General features: G+C 33.8%; 1 protein-coding gene across 3 annotated transcripts in view; it reads right to left on the bottom strand.

The window, feature by feature from the left end:
• Nucleotides 1-21,168, bottom strand: part of LOC142332369 (uncharacterized) — a 91,955-nt gene that overhangs the window by 53,253 nt on the left and 17,534 nt on the right. The window contains exon 2 of one of the 3 annotated variants that reach the window (XR_012758282.1): nt 5,735-6,236. The exons of the other annotated variants lie outside the window; for them this stretch is intronic. The gene's annotated coding sequence lies outside the window, so the exon portion shown is untranslated. Of the gene's footprint in view, nt 1-5,734; nt 6,237-21,168 lie in introns of those variants that run through there. 3 annotated transcript variants of the gene reach the window in all.

Raw genomic sequence — 21,168 nt, 5'->3', positions numbered from 1 at the left:
AAAAGGAAACAATTTCCCTTTTTCTTCATAAAATCCTACATCAAATAAACTAATTTTCTTTGATTTAGATACCGACAAAGATTACCTCAGGAAAACGTAAATACTGTTTGTATATATTTTTTCTTTTTAGTCATTTTAAGATTATTAAATATTTTATTTATTTGCTTACTGACGATATCATGACCGAATTTAGAATATTTCAAATTTATAGGATAAATTCTAAATTCGAAACATGTTTATTGCAAATTTTAGATGTTCACTGCTTTATAACAATTTTTTACAAGCAATAAAATGAGATTTTATTTTTAAAAAAATTGTTTCCATGAATACAATTAACAAAAATATTAAAAAACCATGGTAACATATAAGCCTAGAAAGAATCTTATTTTATTTTATATTTCCAATATAAAATATTAATTTTTAAGTCGTAAATTACATGAATGGAAATGAGCGAGAGCGCCAATTTAGGCCTATCTATTTTGTGCTCTTTCCTCACCAATCCATTCATAAGTGACGCAAAGTCGTATCGGCGAGTTAAGTTATAAAATGACACCGGATGAGAATAATAGTTAGGGAGTAATTAAGGCAGAACGATATAGACTTTTTCGTTACCGCTACAAATTTCTGTTCTGGTACCAATATACAGGGTTATCATAAAAGAATGGTGCGGTTTCAGTAATTCATAGGAAGATTATAGGGAAATTTCTAGGTGTTTTATTGATATCCCTGAAAGCCTCCAACCGAAAAGTTTGTTTATCAGCAGCTGTAACCACAACGTCAGTTCTTGCATTGTTGTTGTGGTGAGTTTAGCGAGTTACTATGTTCTCGGTTAAAGACAAAGCAAAGTGTGTTTTATTGATTGTCGAATTAAAATCCGTAATTTTAGTTCAACGTGCGTTTCGACGTGAATTCGGAAGAGATCCGCTACACAAAAATAACATAACACGTCGGTTCAAACGATTCCAAGAAACCGGATCGGTTAAGAAACAGAAATCAACCGGCAGACTAAGTGTACCAGACGAAACGGTTGAACTAATTAGACGATCGGCAATTAGAAGTCCTGGGAAGTCCATCTCTCGTCGAAGCGTCAAATTAGGTATTCCAAAATCAACAGTTCACAAAGTTTTACATAAAAAACTGAAATTACACGCTTATAAAATCCAGATACTGCAAGAATTGAAACCCGATGATGGTGTAAAACGTTACAATTTCGCTGTTGAAATGTTGGGACAGAATAAGTGAAAACGAATCATTTTTAGATGATATAATTTTTACAGACGAAGCTACATTCCACGCGAATGGATGTGTTAACAGACACAATTCCGTATATGGGGCTCTGAAAACCCACACGCTATTATCGAGAAACAACGCGATTCGCCTAAAGTTAATGTTTGGTGTGGTGTGATGAAAAATCGTGTAATAGGGCCTTTCTTCTTTGCTGAAAAAACAATTAATGGAGTCGTGTATCTTGACATGTTAACCGATTATTGCTTTCTTCAGCCGGATGAACTCGAAAACATTCATCGACTTCATTTCTAACAAGATGGTGCTCCCCCGCACTTCAATGCATCGGTCACGGACGCATCGGTCACACACACACACACACACACACACACACACACACACACACACACACACACACACACACACACACACACACACACACACACACACACACACGCACGCGCGCACACACACACACACACACACACACACACACACACACAAATGTAAGGGTGATTCACTAAGAATGTAACAAACTTTCAGACAATATTTTACTGGTGAAAATGGAAAGATGAAAGTTCGTATAAACATGGATTCGGAAACGCTACGTTAACGAGTGTCAGCTGGCGAAAGATTTCTCCTTGAGTTCTGCGCCTTCAATATTATATGAAAACTGGTCCGAAAAATAAAAAAATAAAAAAACCTTCCCAGAAGTGTACTCTTAGTAGTTTTCGAGAAATCTGAGGTAAGTGTGTGTGTATGTGTGTGTGTGTGTGTGTGTGTGTGTGTGTGTGTGTGTGTGTGTGTGTGTGTGTTTGTGTGTACGCGCGCGCGCGTGTATAACTGACAGAATGTTAGCGCCTCTTCCTTTTATGCAGTTGTTTCTGGAATATTATATAAAATGGTTGTTACAAAAATGACATTAAATGTTATGTAATCTAGAGTGCTAGATATAAATATATATAAAAATGTTAAGTTCGTTTGTGTACGCTTCAAAAACTCAAAATGTTCTGCACCGATTGAGCTCAAATTTTAGCACGATATATAACCCGGATCAAATATTGTTTTCATCTATTTTTAATAAATCTATCTATCTATTTTTAATTTGTACAGTTTTTTAATAAATAAGCGGCTAATAAATCAGATGGAAATGTAAACAAAGGAAAACCAATCCGATCAATGCAAGATGGCCGCTGTCAAACACAACGACCAATCACAAAGAGCCCGTATGGCCGTTGCCAATGTAAACAAAATCACAACTGATTAAGTAACAAATTTCTTTGAATTATATTTATCTGTATTTTATTAAAACAAAAAAAAAAAAACACCAAAACAAAAAGAAAAGCCACCAAGAAGGATGACTTACAGTAAATAAATTAAAACACCCAACTTTCTTATAGCCCAGATAGACTATGCAAACAAAAAAGTCGAAATAACCAAACACACAGAAAATAATATCCCTACATAATGACCAAAAAATCCTTTGTTTATCCTTAATTTACAGAAGGCATTTACAACGAAGCATTGATAAATATTGAAGACAAGTGCTTAGCTAATGCAAATAAAGTTCTTAGTCAATCGGGAATGCCAGCACCCACCCGAGCTGCGATTGCTTCATTTGATGTGGATTTACGCCGTAAACAGAGTTACCACATCTTCAGTCATATGTCCTATCAAACATTCCCAAATTAACGCGTGAACAGAAAGGCATTTACGATCGCATAATGCAAATGATAAATGACGGAGTTGGGGGGACCTTCTTCTTGGAGGCGCCAGGAGGAACTGGGAAAAACACTCCTCATTAGATTGATTTTAGCAACGATTCGATCAAAAAATGACAATTATCCTGTTGCGGAATATTAATCAGCCAAAACTCTGCAACGGCACGCGACTTGCAGTTAAGAAATTGACGAATAACGTAGTGGAAGCAACGATTTTAACGGGGCCTTTCAAAGGTGAAGATGTCCTCATTCCTCGAATACCCATGATCCCGACCGATACACCAATTTCAATTTAAAAGATTGCAATTCCCAATTCGATTGGTATTTGCAATCACAATCGATAAAGCTCAAGATCAATCTTTAGAATTGTGTGGTTTAGATTTAGATGCGGATTGCTTCTCACATGGACAACTGTATGTGCGTGTTCCCGAGTCGGCAAACCAGATAGCCTTTATATCTACGCAGACAGTGGAAAAACAAAAAAATATTGTATATCTACAAGTATTGCAAAATTAAACTTCTATGAAACGTATGCTTTGTTTTGTTTCTCATTTCTCATCCATGCAACCACAATGTGCCACAGCGAAGCGTGGCGGGTAGAGTTAGTATTATATATATTTAATTGAAAAAACTCAATATATTAATGAAAAATATTTTATTTCTTGCGTTTATAATTTTTATTTAAAAGAAATTACATTATAATTTAATGTAATATTATAATTTGTGTATGTATCGCTCGTTATTCGAGAAGAAAACTGTCTCAACCATAGGGTTCAATTCAGTCTCATCGTATTATACAGGTTGTTCTTTAAAGGTGAGGTCAAATTCTAGGAAGCGGTTCTATAATTAAGATACTGAAGAAAAAATGTCCAGTGAACATAGGTCCGAAAACCCATATTTTTTGTCAATTCGCCATTTTATGTTTTATAAAAAAAAAACTATTTTTCAAGAACGATTGGAGGTAACGCAATAAAATGTTGTACTTTATTTTAAACTAATGAAAGAACATATTATTTTTTATTTTGAATATGAAAGAGCATTTATATTTAATATTTTATGGAAAAATATTTCCTTCATTTGTTGCAGGTTTAATTGAGGAAAAATGGATTACACAATGCAGCAGAGAACATTCATTGTCTACCATTACATTGATGTGCCAGTTACGCAAAGAACACAAAATGTCTTCATAGAAAATTACGGTACGGATGCACCAAACAAGACCTCCATCAAACGGCTGCATAACAAGTTCCATGATACAAGGAATGTGGTAGATGAAGCCAAGTGTCCGACTGAAAGTGCTAACACCAGAAAAGTTGATCGACGTGCAAGCTGTATATTCTGTTAGTCTCAAGAAGTCTATACCATGCCTATCCAGCCGGTTTGATCTTTCCATTGGTAGTCCCCACACGGCATTGCGCAAGTGTTTAAAAATGCATCCGTACAGAATTCGTGCTGTTCACGAGTTGTTACCTACACTCACTGGAAAACGTGTAGTTTACTGTCAGCGATTCATGTCATCTGTAATGCCAGATGAGGAAGAACTCGATGATTAGTTTCGTCTGACGAAACACGGTCTGGTGAATTCATCCATTTAGTTTACGGAAAATCTACATCAGCTGCAAGATTCTCCTCTGCACGGACAAAAGGTGGGTGCTTGGTATGCAATGTCACTCAGGCGAATCTTCGTGATATTCTTTCATGGAACAGTGAACAGTGAGCGATACATAGATATGGTGCAACAATTTGGAAACACTATACTTGAAGACCGGCTAGAGCACACGTGGTTTCAGCAGGATAATGCTACGGCTCATACGGTCAACAATACTATGATTTTCTTCGATCAGAATTTTCGTGGATAAGTGATTTCGAAGGGGTTGTGGCCCTCTCGGTCAACCCACCGGGTTGGTCTAGTGGTGAACGCGTCTTCCCAAATCAGCTGATTTGAAAGTTGAGAGTTCCAGCGTTCAAGTCCTAGTAAAGCCAGTTAATTTTACACGGATTTGAATACTAGATCGTGGATACCGGTGTTCTTTGGTGGTTGGATTTCAATTAACCACACATCTCAGGAATGGTCAAACTGAGAATGTACAAGACTACACTTCATTTACATCATCCTCATTCATCCTCTGAAGTATTATCTAAACGGTAGTTACCGGAGGCTAAACAGGAAAAAAAAGAAGAAGGCCCTCTCGGTCACCTGATTTATCCCCTCCTGATTTTTATTGTAGGATACCGCTTACAAAATTCTTCTTCATATCATTCCCGAATTGAAAAGTGAAATTGAACGATGTATCGCTGCAATTCCTCAACAAAAGTTACAACATTAAGAGCATGTAACGACGTATTCCATTATGTCAATTGCATAATGGAGGCCACTTACAACAACTACTATAACAGTCATTTTCTCATAAGTTTGCGTTACTATTTGAATAGTCAGTATTATACTAGTTTTTTACATACCATTTTCACTAATGATAGCTTTATATTTAATCGTTCATAAAGATTTTCTATAAAGGAGGTTAATTTTCAACATGATGGCTAGTTTATTATTATTATAATTACTTTTCATTACATAAAAATAATGTTTTATGAAACCTTATTGGTTAAATCAGGTTTGTATCACAATGAATAGAATTAATTATTTTATATCTTAATTACATAATTATTTTTGTACATTTTAACATAAATAATTAAACATTTTTTTTTTTTTTTTAATATTAGCTTGATTTTCATAATACAAAAATAATAACATGAAACTTAGGTGAATTTAATAAATATGTACTTTGTTTTCTTAACAGAACGTTTGAAGAGCATCGTATGAAACGCAGTGGACAGGAAAGAATCACATTATACATAACAATAATAACAGAGAAGGTATAAGTTTGTATGACAAAATAAACGTAAGAAATAACCTTAAATTACCACATAATTTTTAATTACATCACACACGTCTTATATAACGACTCTTACATTTGGAAAAAATGTTTCTCTATATCCACGTTTACAGAGTGATTAAATAAGGAAGGAAAATATATTTGGTTAATTTTCTTCATTGAATAATTAGAGACAAATAATTGTAGGAAAGTATTATTTATTCACTGACAATAAAACTAACGATACTTTTAAACATAATTCCTGGGCTACAATTAGAGGCATTTGACCTATCTTTTTGTGAGCTTTCTTATTCTAGAAGTAAGGAATTGTTCAATTCAGTGTCTGAACCATCCATGAACAGCATTTTTGAACCACTTATAGCCGAACTGAGTCCCACGTAAAATTTCTTTCTAAGGGCTAAACAAAAAAAAAAAAAAAGAAAAAAGAAAAGAAATTAAAAAACAATCTTTCATTTTACAACTTATGTTGAAATTAATTTCTTTATTTTGGATGCTGGTTCTTAGCCATTTTATCATATTTTTAGCGACTTCTCCTACATTTTGTAATCACAGCTTCATTCTTAGTTTGCAAGTTTATCAAGCAAAAAACAATTCTTTTTTACCGACTTTCCGAAGAAAAATACGGTATTACTTTGTTGCATGGTGGGATTATGGGGTGAAAATGATTTTTTTTTACGTTTTGAGGTGTAAGAAATACGAAAATACCATTCACTTAGATTTTGATTTCTTTATATTTATTTATAGAATTACGTGTAAAATTTTGTAGTTCAAAAATCTCCAAAACTACTACATCAATTTCATTCAAATTTAGATATTTTTTAGTAGTGTATTTGAAGATGTGCATTTGAACATTTAATTAATATTGATTGAGTAATTCTTGAGTTACGCTTAATTTAAGATCAAAGAAATGTGAACGGGGCAAATTAGAAGGGTGGTTCGTTATGATGGATGCTACAAGTTGCAACGTGGAAACAGAATAAACAAGGAAAAGTCGGCCATAAAACTAACTCCTGAATCGAATCATAAAATCAAAGACAAAGGACCTGAAAATATTAACGAGAACAGAAGAAATTAACGATTGAAATTCAATTTAAAAAGTTATTTTGTTTGTTTTATTTTATATTAAATTTTACGAAATTTTATATAACGAAATTTTATATTTCTCTAAAATAAAACAATGAAAAAAATTCGTTAACAAAAACACATGAACGGGCTTTGTTTTCGAAATACGAGGTGTGTGAGAAAAGTAATGAAATTGGTAACACTGTGAGCGATCTGGCAACGCTGTATCTACCGGTCTGTGCTAGACCGGTTTGTTCATCCCTTCCACATGCTCTGTACGAGTTTCAACTCCGTTCAGCCAACACATTATTTTTGACAGCGACATCAGTGAAGTTGTGTGTTACGAAAATGAAGCATCGGAATTTAGTGTAACATTGTGCCATTAAGTTTTGTGTTAAACTTCGGGAATCCGCGAGTGTGATCTTTGAAAAGTTGAAATAGGCCTACGGGGAACATTGCTTATCATGATCACAACTTTTCCGCCGGCACAAATCAGTTTTGGAAGGCCGAGAACACGTTGAAGATCAACCTCGCTCAGGGAGACCTTCAACTTCAAAATCTGACGAAAACGTTGAGCGTGTGAGGGTTCTGGTGAGATCAGACAGACCGTCGTTTAACAATAAGGATGATGAGTGAACAGTTAAATTTAAACACTTTCACCGTACATCAAAATGAAAACTAGTAAAAATACATTTCTCAGACCTATTTTTTTCAATTTTTCGTTCCATAACACTAAATTTACCTCGTAATTTTGGTCTTCAGAATTACAGTCTGGCTTAATTTTACTGAAGGTGCAGAAAATAGGGCGAAATCTTTAGTCAGCAGATACTCGCTAATAAAGCGTTTCCGAACCTATGTTTATATGAACTTTCTTCTTCATTTTAATCAATAAAACATGACCTTAAAAGTTTTTTACATTCTTCGTGAGTCATTCTGTATAAAGTATAATTAATAAGAATATTTAGATTTTTTTAATATTTGTGCGCCAAAAAATATCTTTTGCCATGAATAAATTAAGTTTAAATTTAAAAAAAATTTTCTTAACAGAAAAAGTTTTTGAAAAAATATCAATCCACAAATATGTGTATCGTTCACAAAAATACATATAATTTAAAAACAAGAGTGATAAATTATGTGCAAGTTTCTTTAAAAATACGTATTTCTCTTTAAATATTACGTTTTATAAAATGTTGCTAATACATGCCGGAAATTATATTCCAATGAAATGACATTACCAAACCGACATTGGTCAAACACGCAATAGTTACATAAAGTATGTATGTATATTAAAATTAATAACCATTGTTTAAAAAAATTATTTTTACTTCATTTTACAATACTATTAAAAACAAGTTATACAGAATGATTTAGAAAAATGTAAAAAAAAAAAAACTTTCAGAACACGTTCTATTGGGAAAATAACGAAGAAACACAGGTTTTGGAAACCGCTTCGTTAGCTGAGGAAAGATTTCGTCTTGGGTTCTACGCCATCGATAAAATTAAGCAAGAGTGTAACTCTTGAGATACAAATTAATTGGTAAATTTTGTAGTTTTATATGAAATATGAGTTGAAAAAAAAATAAATAGATACTAGAACATAATTTTTTGAAGTTTTCCAGAAATCTTGGATAAAAGAAAAAATACTTCGGTCGAAAAACGTACTATTTTATGTTTGGCGTAAAATAATATCGTTAAATGGATAATAAACACAAACATTTTAAACAAAACTTGTATAGAATTTCATTCCAAATAAAATGGTAAGAATAAAATTCACAGAAACTAAATACAAACGTAAGAATTTTGAAGTTTATTAAAAAAAAATAACATATCAATGTGGCAGATTTTAACTGAATATTAAACAAAACGAAATGTTCAATATTACAAAACAAAAGAGTTAATTATTTAGAAAAATAGACAATCAAAACTAAAAAAAAGAATAAAAATGAAATAAAAAGCCATTAATTAAATAACACCTATATAATATATACGTCTAGCCAGAGGGTTTCACCCTCTGGACCAACTGTGTTTGTTATCCTCATGATTGTGAGAATAATACTCGTAAGTAACAGTTAAAACCTGAGAAGCTTTCTTTCCTGTAACGTTTCTTTGCATCGAAGCTCTGATACGTTGCTGCTGTAGACAAAACTATAACTCGAGTCTGGGCGTAGCGCTCTCAGCAGTTAATCGAGAATAACGCACATTAGTTGTTTCAGAGGACCGAAATACTCTTCATTCTTTTAGCTAAGTAGTATGAAAGGTTATTTCTCTTTCTTGAAGGCATATTTTTTTTTTTAATTTTAACAATCTAATATGGACAGCCAAAATAAAAACCCGTAAAAGGTCGCTAAATGTACTAATTTTAGTTAATTACAGCAACAATAATAATTTACAGTTGGGTTAGATGATTAGTATATATATATCTGAACCCTTTGTGAGCACAAGGACGATCCTAGTTGTAATTTTATGAGGGTTATTTTTTTTTCAACGTCCGATTGGTCGCGAAATAAAAACCCGCACAAAAATCGGATGAACCTTTGCGCATGTCTACCACAATAGCATCTCCCGCAAAGTGTGAAGTGCGTGCGGTAATTCGATTTCTTTAGGCTGAGGAGTGTAATGCAGCTGAAATTCATCGATGAATAAGTAATGTGTACGGTGAAACTTCAATGAGCGACAGCAAAGTGCGACAATGGTGCAGGAACTTTAAAGCAGGACGTACAGATGTTCATGATGCAGGCGGGATCAGGGAAGGAAGCGAGTGTCAACCGATGATCTCGTTGAGGGAGTGGATGGGGCGATTCAAGAAAATCGTCGGTTCACAATTTCTGTATTGAGTGATTCGTTTCCTGAAATTTGAAGGTCAGCTCTCTCACCATTGTGAGTGAGAGACTTCAGTACCGCAAACTGTGTGCGTAGAAACATGGCTGAAAACACAGGCGGCTCCGTTCTATGACGAGGGCATTGGAAAGTTGGTACCACGCTACGAAAAATGTCTAAATCGGACTGGCGACTATGTAGAGAAATAGCGTAACTATGTAAGTACTTGTTACAAAGAAAAAATTTTTTATTTTCACTGTGGTTTTAATTTCGTGACCGATCGGACCTTGAAAAAAATCTATCCCTCGTATTATATGTGTAGAAGATATATAAAAAGAGGTTTTTTGTTTATTCGGGATAAATATAAATGAATATGATATTTTATATATATATATACGTATATGTATATGCAGTACTGGAGATTTGCCGGTTGAAGCACAAACTTTAATGAAATGAATTAATGAACTGTGAACAGGGTTTGAACCGAATGATTCAAATCAGTTGAATGATTACGTTAAATAAAATAAAATAGTATTAAATAAATTTAAAAAGTTTCCGTTTAACAATAATGGGCTTCCCGTCGGGACTGCGTGTGAGGCTAGAATGGTGAGGTGATGCGAACACCTCGTGCGAGGCTAGACTAATCCATCGATTGGTAACAAACGGAGTACCCCTGGGGCGCTATTGGGAGGTACAATGGGGTGCTCCTATAATAATATTTCTGCAAACAGTCATCCAATTTCCAAAATTCAAACAGGATATTTGTTAGTAAGTTGAAGGCTAAACTTTGCACGTATCAGTTACACACTTGATCTAACAGATCACGGTTATACGGAAATGTTATTATATCATCGCAACTAATCTTCTCATTTTTCAAAATTCAACGGGGTATTTGCTAGTATAATACAAAATCACGATGGAACAAAACCAAAACGAGCAATATTTTTTTAGGCAGTCATATTTTTTTAATTATTAATATTTATCTCTTGTTTATTAGATTGACGGGTACCAAGCAGAGCAGATCTAAAAGTGAATGATTAAACTTGAAATAAAAGATTTTATTTTAAAACGTGCAGTTGTCAGTCCGTTTAATCTTATACTTCGCTTTAGAATATAGTATTACTATGTTTACTAAATAAAACATTACTTTTGATGTCTCAAGGGCAGGTTTTTATTTTGTTTTATTATGTAAACTTTATTATTATTTTTTTTATTAATATAAGTTTTTCCCAGCTCAGTGCGTTTAATAACATTTTTTTTATTTATATAATTTTTTTTTAATCTATATAGTTTTACGTTAATTATTTTTTAATAATGAAAATCTAAGAAAATAAATAATTATATTGCATTATTTATGAGAAAATATAAAATAATTAATTAAATTCATTGCAATATACTTTTATCAGAGAAATTACATAATTTTTTTTTAAATATATTTCAACGGAATTATAGTAATAATAAACGAGATTTATGATGAAAGTTAATTATCTTTAAAGAAACATTTAATGAATGAATAAATAAAAATTAATCATTAATGAAAAATAATACGTAAAAAACTAGTATAATATAAAGTAGCAGGTGATTGTAAATGAATATCGGGGTTTTAAAGTTATGTAATATTTATTAACTTTTACTTAAATTGATAAGTTATACATAAAATGAAAGAGGAACTTAAACAGTTTTCCCTGTAAGTGTTCAATGTGAGCAACCAGGAGAGTTCATCCCGTACTTTAATCAAGTCTGGAGTGGCTGATGCTACAGCTGCTTCAATCCTGTGTCTCAAGCCGGGTAAGTCAGCCGGTAACAGTGGCACATATACTTAATCCTTTATAAACTCTCAAAGAAAAAAAATCGCAGGAGGGTCAGATCGAGCGAAATGGAGGCCACGGCAAACAAACCCTGTAATCTGGTCCCAGGCGATCGATCCATCGGTCGAGGAGAATTTCATTCAACCAATCACGTACAGCGTTTTGTCAGTGAGGAGGCGCAACATCTTGTTGCCAAATAAAGTCCTGTGATTCGTATTGCAGTTGAGGAAGGATTTCCTAGGACTACGCAAAAAAAAAACTCTCACACGTCCAACATTGTCTTCGGACACACTCGGTCGTCCTGTACAATCTCTTTACAAATACAGCCAGTGGTTTTAAATTGTTTATACCATCTACGAATGTTATTGTCATTCGGGGAATCACAACGGAATGAGTGTTTTACTAACCCAATCTTTTGTCTTTTACCCTTGATTTCTCAAAAACTATTAAAAAATACAGTTCTAGGACTTATTTTTTTTCATTTATTCAGGTTAGATATCATATAAGGTAAGATCACTAAATTTACCCCTTAATTTGGGTTGCAAGAATTATAGTCTAGCTTAATTTACTGAAGGCGCAGAAATCAGAGCGAAATCTTTCGCCAGCCGACACTCACTAATGAAGAGTTTCCGAATTTATTTTATGAACTTTCTTCTTTATTTTCACCAGTAGAAAATGTTCTGAAAGTTTGTTACAGTCTTGTGAATCACACTTTAAAAAGAAAATAATAAAAAAATAATTTTTTTTTGTATTCTCTTTTATATATATAAAGAGCTCTGTTTATATATATAAACAGAACGTTTCATAATGTTCTTCGGGGTTTCGAAAATTCATTAAAAAAAAACTATTTCACTCATAAGAATAAAACGATGTACTGTACGAAAGAGTACTTCAAATAGTTTTTTCCAAATATAATAGGCAGTTAGTAAAGCATTTGATTGCTAGGCGTCGACAGTAGAGAAAATGGCTGCCACGGGAAGCGAGATGTCGTTTTGCGTGTTAGAATTTCACTTGTCAAAGTCAGTAATTTCTGTGCAACGTGCGTTTCGGTTCAAATTTCATAAGGAGCCACCAAGTGACAATTCAATTCGTGCAAGGTATAAACAATTCGGTGAAACCGGTTACTTGTGCAAGCGAAAATCAACCGGTCGTCCATAGACCTCAGAAGTCAATGTCGAACGTGTGCGTGCAAGTTTCATTCGCAGCCCGTCAAAATCGACTGCGGTTGCAGGCAGAGAATTAGGAATTCCAAAACAACTGGGTGGAGAGTTCTCCGTAAACGTTTATTATGCAAACCGTACCGTCTTCAATTAATCCAGCGTCTTTCTGATGGAGATAAAACACGTAGGCTCGATTTTTGTTTACAGTTACAGGAAAAGATGTTGTTAGATGAAGGTTTTGTAAACAAGATAATTTTCAACGATGAAGCTACTTTCCATATTAGCGGCAAAGTAAACAGTCATAACGTAAGAGTTTGGGGAACTGAAAACCCGCACGCTTATGTGAAACACATTCGGGATTCTCCGAAAGTAAACTTTTTTGTGCGATCTCTCTTGGGGCAGTGTACGGGCCGTTCTTTTTTAAGGAAACGACAGTAACCGGCTTGATATACCTGGATATGTTACAATTACGGCTTACGCCTCAGGTTCTCGAGGACTTCATTTTCCAGCAAGATGGTTGTCCTGCCCGTTTTCATAACGAGGTTCGACAGTACCTTAACACAACATTACCTCGGCGCTGGATAGGACGTGCGTCTGAAGAAGATCAACACGTTATGCTGCGGCCACCAAGATCACCAGACCTCACGCCATATGATTTCTTTCTCTGAGATTACGTGAAAGATAAGCTGTTTATCCCACCGATGCCGCAAGATATCGCTGAGCTAAAGGATCCCATAATAGATGCAATCAACTCTGTCGAAAATGACATGTTAGAATGTGTTTGGCAAAAGCTAGACTTTCGTGTTGATGTGTGCCGTGTCAGCAGAGGAGCACATATTGAACATTTATAGATTTTAACAAAAACTGTTTGAGTTTCTGCATCACCTCGTACAACTTTAGTTTAGGTAAGTGAAATACTTTTTTTGTACTGAGTTTTTGTAACTCCTAAGAACATTATGAAACGCCCTGTATATATATAAAATTTGTTAGGTGATTATCATTCCTGATACCTTTTGTTTAATTTTTGGGATGTGCACACGCAATTTTTGTTCGATGTAAATGACTAAATATCATCTTATTCATGATATTTAGTTTTATATATCTTAAAACTTTTCTAGTAAAAAGAAACAAAAAATATTGGATTACGAATTATCTCAAGAAATAGTTTTATAAATTCTGTTTGTTAGCGGGTATATTTACAACACAAAAATTTTAATTAGCATTATTTCATTCTATAGATAATTTAGATGTTTTTATATAAGATAATATTAATCTAGAACAGAAAAAAGTACAACAGATATTCGAGATGGAAATATTATTTTTAATAATTTTTTCACGATTATTTTATTTTTAATTTAAATTTTAAAAAAATAATTTAATTATTTATTAATTAGTAAAGATAGTTTATTACATAAAAGTGGTTTATTAACTAAAAAAAATACCGTGTAACATTTCATCCGCGTTGGTGGTGTAATATTAAAATAAATGAAGACGACAATTTTTTTAAAATACTTAATTTAACAAAAAAAAAGAAAATAGGGTGGATTTATAGATTACAGTTTTAAAAAAAATTAAAAAAATTTAAAAAGTAAGAAATAATTTCGTCAAAATACTTAATTCTTTAGATACTTTTTTGAATTGGCGCCTGTTTCTACAGAATTAATTTCTAAATATAATGTATAAATTTGTTCTATAATATTAAAAACCAACACCCTACGAAGGGAAAATACCAAAGCCCTACGAAGGGTAAAGTTACATTACATCAATGGAATTCATATTTATGTGATTTTCCGTTGATGGTCATTACATATGTTAATATACGTCATCTGTAGGCCCATTCAAGTACCATATAAATATGATCATGTATTTTGGCGCAGATTCAAAAAAGGTGTCTAAGTAATTAATTAATTAATTAACTATTTGAAGAAAATTAGCGAATTTTGATATCGGTTCCATTATTTTTTTTAAAACAATTATTTCATAATTGTCTGAGTCTGATTAATAACGATAAGTTACTCGACGGAGTTGATGTGCTCCATTTCAGTGATATTTGCCTCCAGTCAAAGACCATTGGTGATTTTTTTAACTTCCTTGGTGTGAAGCAGAAATAAATTTATGGCATCAGTTTTCATTTTGTAAGCTAAAAATAAACAAGAGAAAAAAAAACTGACATGGAGTTCTTCGATTTATTAAATAACTTCCGTTTTGGAAAACCTGGCCAATCGGAAATGCTTTCCGAAAGAAGGAGGGTGGTTACCTTTAACCGACAAATTTGAAGATGGAAATGATGTAAGAATATCCCAACTATAAAGTTAGTCGATGAATATAATCTTAATATGACTGATAAGATATCAAAAAATAGAGTTTATATTTTTAACGCTGTTGATAAATCACGAGAAGCTACAAAGTATGGAAAAATTCCTCTCAAGAATGTTATTCCGGTAGAGGTTAGTAACTGTGACGGCCTGTTGCGTAATACACAATCGGCAGAAGAATTAAGAGTTATGTTAACGCGTAACATATCGATTTCTAATGGTTTAGTTAACGGCACTAAGGGGATTGTAAACGAATTCAAATGGCCTGCCCTACCAAGGGACAAACCGGAAAGGGGTGAGTTACCAAAAGCTCTGTTAATAAAATTCGATGACGAAAGGTGGTTGTCTGCTTATTACACCAGAAATACAAAGTTTCAAGGTTCTGAAGGATATGGAGATGTTAGAAAAAAGTATGCTACCTTTAATTTTAAGTTTGGCTGTAACAGTGCACAAATTGCAAGGTACAACATTAAATAGAGTGTAGTAGATTTGGGGAAAAACATATTTGCAAAAAGACAAGTTTATGTTGCTTTAAGCCGAGTCAGAAACTTAGATGGTTTAGCTTAGTTGTCCGACCTTGTGAGAAACCGCAAAGCCCAAGCAATGTGATTCACGTACATAGAATTTTAAGATTCTCACTGTACCTACCGATGCTGAAGATTATACGAGATGTGTGAGAAAAGTAATGAGACTGACTTTTTATTTACGAAAGTTTTTATTTTTTTCAAACAACATTATTATTCCCTTCAAAGTAGTTCCCTTGGGCAGCTATACACCGGCGGAGTCGTTGTTGCCACTCCAGTAGCAGCGCTGGAAGGCTTCAACTGGTAAGGCTTTTAACTGGTCGGTCACATTCTTTTAATTGTTCTCCAGAGTTCCAAAATCACGTCCTTTTAAGACATGTTTCAATTTCGGGAAACGGAAAAAGTCACAAGGACTCAAAATCACTCACGTGAATAGTGGTTGGGGGGGTTGAGGAACCGTAGGAATGCGTTTTGAGGTAAAAAATTCCCTGATGGAAATGGCCGTGTGATACGGGGCATTGTCATGATGAAGCATCAACTTGTCTGCAATGTCTGGTCTCACGTGAATCACTCTTTTCCTGAGCCTTTCAAGGACACCTTTGTAAAACACTTGGTTGACAGTTTGTCCTGGAGGAACAAATTCGTTATGCACGATACCCCTACTGTCAAAAAAGCAAATCAGCACGGTTTTGATCTTTGATTTGCTCATTCGACATTTTTTCGGTCGAGGAGATGACGAAGTGTGCCACTCTTCGTTTTGCCGCTTTGTTTCAGGATCGTGCTCATATATCCAGGATTCATCACCTGTCATCACACGATTGAAGAATTCTTGGTCGTTGACAATCCTCTCAAGAAGATCAACGCACACACGTTTCTTCGATTGTCCTTCTGTTCCGTTGTGAGGTTTTTCGGCACCAATTTCGCGCAAATCGTCTTTCAAAATTTGATATACGGTGAAAGTCTTTAAATTTAACTGTTCACTCATCATCCTTATTGTTAAACGACGGTCTGATCTCACAAGAACCCTCACACGCTCAATGTTTCGTCAGATTTTGAAGTTGAAGATCTCCCTGAGCGGGGTTGATCATCAACGTGCTCTCGGCCTTCCAAAAATGATTTGTGCCAGCGGAAAACTTGTGCTCTTGATAATCAATGTTTCCCATAGGACTATTTCAACTTTTCAAAGGTCACACTCGCGGATTTCCCAAGTTTAACACAAAACTTGATTGCACAACGTCGCTCTAAATTCCGATGCTCCATTTTCGTAACACACAACAAAAAAACAACTTCACTCATGGCGCTGTCAAAAATAATGTGTTGGCTGAACGGAGTTGAAACTGGTACTGAGCATGTGGAAGGGATGAACAAACCGGTTTAGCACAGACCAGTAGACACAGCGTTGCCAGATCGCTCGCAGTGTTACCAATCTCATTACTTTTCTCACAAAATTCATATATAATAAATGCTGGTTCTAAAAGGTTTCAGACGAGATATCTCGATTTTTTTATGATTTTATTAACGGTGCTAAATATTTTGTACAGAAACTCACATTAGTGCGCTGCAGAACTCCATATAACATCACCTAACATAAAGCATACATATAGAATATCAGAATTCTCTGTGTCCCTACCTACCCACCCGACGGCAAAAATTTTTTTCGTCAATTTTCACACCGAGTTTTTGTTTAAAAACGTTTTTCAACACCATGGCACCATCGCGAAAAGCAGTTGCGTCGATTGGAACAAGATTTATTTCAATCCGATTAACAGGAAAATATGCTGATAACACAGTCGTAGGACTTTACCGTCACGCGGCTAAAGCTACATTCTGATACATACGACCACACACGTACACAGACAACTTAATTAAAAATATTTATCATTTTATTTAAATATAATATTTTTCGTTTATTTAATTCAAAGATTCTAACTAAAACGCGCGCGCAAGTCGTATTTAATTCGTGCGGGTGTGGCGGTAGTAGCGGCGACGGTCGGTACTAATTAAACTAATATAATTTCACAATTTACATAGAACAAATTTCGGTTGTACCATCGGCGGACTGGTGTAGCATCGAGGCTTAACCCACAAGGTACCGAGTCAACCGGGCAATCTAGTTCGGGACCCAGCCAGTCCGAGTTACTTTTTTACACTTTAAATATGATTCAATTATTTAATTCTACTGCTCATCTGTGACGCAGAACATAGCAGTAGTTTAAAATATTTTTTGAGGTGGGAGTGGAATTTTGCAAAGATTTATTTTTTGCAAATATTATTATTTTTTAATCGTTAACAAATGCGCCTAAGAAAAATATAATTTTAATTAGGCATAATTTCAAGATGCTGAGTGTGACCTTGCTCTATAGCCTAACCCCCTTGATATTTTAAGTTGAAAATTTAACGGCATAATGCCCCATATATATAGAAGTAATTTGACCGAGTTTGGTCAAAATCGGTTCCATAGTTCTAAAGATAAGGTGTTTTAGAGGCCGACACCGAACATTCATACAAGTACATCCGGAAAATATTCATCCGGTTTTTTGGGTTCCTTACGTTCAAAAGTAAAGATCCGGTAAAAACCGCATAAATCCAAATTGGACCGATTAGAAAACTTTCCCATCTAAAGCTATAGCGCTATCTAAACGGGAAATTAAAGTTATGTGCGAACAAAAAAACAAACATATACGGGTCGAATACATAACCTCCTTTTTTGAAGTCGGTTAAAAAATGTTTTATGAACTAACCGGATTGTTTTTTTTTTTCATTTTATTTTATCTTTACATAATAATAATAACAACATATATTAAGTAATTTCTATCGTAATTTTATGTAAATAATTAAAGTAAGATCTCTATAATTAGGAAATGTAACTGCGCATAACATTAAACAGCACGTTCATTATTTTACGTAACGTAAAAAATTCTTGTTCAGTTACGCACGGAGCGCATTACAAGTATCAGTTGTAAATATTACCTATATAAAAGTTGTTTTTAGGTATAAGATAACCGGAAAATTTTTTTAATTTAAATTAATTACAAACTAGGAAAATACAATGTATCCTACACAAATTTAAGCCAGTAATTCATTAAATTTTTATTTTTAATTTCACAATTTGTAATAAAATTCTCATACCATTTTTTAAATTTATATTTACTTAAACTTTAAATTTATACTTTCCTGGTATCACAGCTCAGAGCTGTGATACCAATTTTTTTTTGTGCATTTTTCGACGTTTATGACCCAGGAAGAGCGTAAAAAACAAAAAAAAAGTGGGGAGGTAATGTACGTAACTATATACGTAAACCACCGGGTTGGTCTAATGGTGAACGCGACTTCGCAAATCAGCTGATTTGGAAGTCGACAGTTCCAGTCCTATTAAAGACAAATTTTTACACGGATTTGAATACTAGATCGTGGATACCGGTGTTCTTTGGTGGTTGGGTTTCCATTAACCACACATCTCAGAAATGGTCGACCTGAGACTGTACAAGACACTTCACTTACACTCATACATATCATCCTAATTCATACTCTGAAGTAATACCTGACGGTAATTCCCGGAGGCTAATCAGGTAAAAGGAAGGCGTGCATCGGCGTGTTTGAAGTTTAATAACTTTCGAGTAGATAAACTGATTTTCATGAAATTTAACACAGAGCCTAGTGTATATAGAAAATTTGTTGGTAAAACTTTGGGGTTCAATATCTCTAAGAAATGATGTAGATACTTATTTTGGGATCAATTTTTTTCAAAATTTTGTGAACATAATTCCATTTTATATTAAGTTCAATACATGCGTGGATGCTTATTTTACCATTAAAAAACAAAATTGCCAAAAATTACCAACTGAAAAAGCTATCTTTTCTTTATTGCATATATATTTTTTAACCGAATCATTTTTATGTCTTCTTAAGGAACGGAACGCAAGAATGGTGGAGTTTCAATATTTCTCCCTACAGATCGCAGAGCCTGGAGAATGTCCCTTGCTGCTGTATCTTTCTCTTATCGGGCGGATTTCATCAGTTATTTAGTGGCGGTTATATATTTTAAGTTTTATTTATGGACGGATTTGGTAATTTACGTTCCTATCCGTATGGACCATCGTGAAATTAATTTGCTGGTTTCGACCGCGATACACTAGGCTTTTGAGCCTAGTAATCCCGGCGTGATTCCCCTTCAGCCCATCTGCTGAAGTCCTTTCGGTACCAGCACCTATGGGCTAGCAGGAATACGCCTACCGGAGCCCTAGATATTTGGAGGGAGAAATGCGCCCCGTTCTCCGGAGGGATCGCATATGCTGACTAAATGAAATTGTGGTCTCTTTGTGGGACGGTGTGGGGTGTTGTATTGGTTTTTATATTTATAACAAAATTTAATTGCGAAAATGGTCACTTTCGTGGGCGGAATTTTCGCGCGGTTTCCATTTATAGGTTACATGAGCTCCTAAGCCTGGTTTTTCATTTTTTGACTCTCGTACCGCCTCTTCACGGTGGTTCGTTTAATACGGCATGAGGCTCCGTGTCTTCTTAAGCATAGTAGTAGTGCAAGTAGATCCAAAAAATACTTAAGAACAATATTGGGGGAGAGGAAGCTCCCCCAATATAAAAAAATCTATTAAAAAAATCGATTTTTTTTATTCTTGAAACTTTTTTAGTTTATTTAAACTTTTAATAATAATATTACAATAAAATTGTATCATAATTCACCCCCACCCACAAAAGAAAGAAATCTTAGGTAACTGTTTTATTGGTTATATATTTTTCAGGATTTTTTTTAGTTTCTTCCATTTATAGAAAAACGTAGACAAATCAAAAAAAAAAATCTTGGGAAGTGATTTTCGCGGTAAAGAAGCTGAAAAAACCCCATAGTTTTTAAAACTTTTTTTATGTAACACTATTTTTTCCCCTTTATAAGAATCAAACAACCAACGCTAAGTAAGTATAACTTTGTTGCCCTGTTTTTTTTACAGACTTTAATAAAAGAAGTTTCTGATCTGGAAGTTAATAAAATCATTTATTCTGATAGGTGGATAATAATTTACAACCTAAATCATATCAGGAATGGGAAGGATTGCTTCTCCATGGATAAAAAGAAAGGAACTTTCCCTTGTATTCGTTTGTAAGGATAAAGTGAAACCGAAAGGTAAAATTGTGATCAGAACTATATCATAAAATACAAAATTAATTACAAAAATAAAAAGTAGTTATTAAAATCCATATTAATAAATAAATACATGAAATAATAATTAATTTAATATATATGTAATAAATAAGTTAAATTACCACCAATTTAAAAGGCAATAATGAAAATCGAGCACTATGGTATAAAGAGGTAAATATTAAAAATTAAAAAACATGACAGCCAAAAAAAACACTGCTCTTTAATTACTAATGTAGTATAATTAAAGAGCGTGCGGGTGATAATTTTGTATACAATGTAACTTATTTCAAATTTCTATAATTTATTTAAACATATATATATATACAAACACATTTACGAGTATATAGCCCATGACACTCCCGCTCTTTAATATATAATATAATATAATATATATATATTATACAGAATGATTTTTTTTTTAAGATCACGGACTCTTTTCAGCATATTAGCAGAAATCTTTTTAAGAGTTGCATTGGAAATATTCGTGA

The sequence above is a fragment of the Lycorma delicatula genome, chromosome 11 (genome assembly GCF_047948215.1).
Source record: "Lycorma delicatula isolate Av1 chromosome 11, ASM4794821v1, whole genome shotgun sequence".
Lineage (NCBI taxonomy): Eukaryota > Metazoa > Arthropoda > Insecta > Hemiptera > Fulgoridae > Lycorma > Lycorma delicatula.
This window is presented reverse-complemented; position numbering and strand designations above follow the sequence as displayed.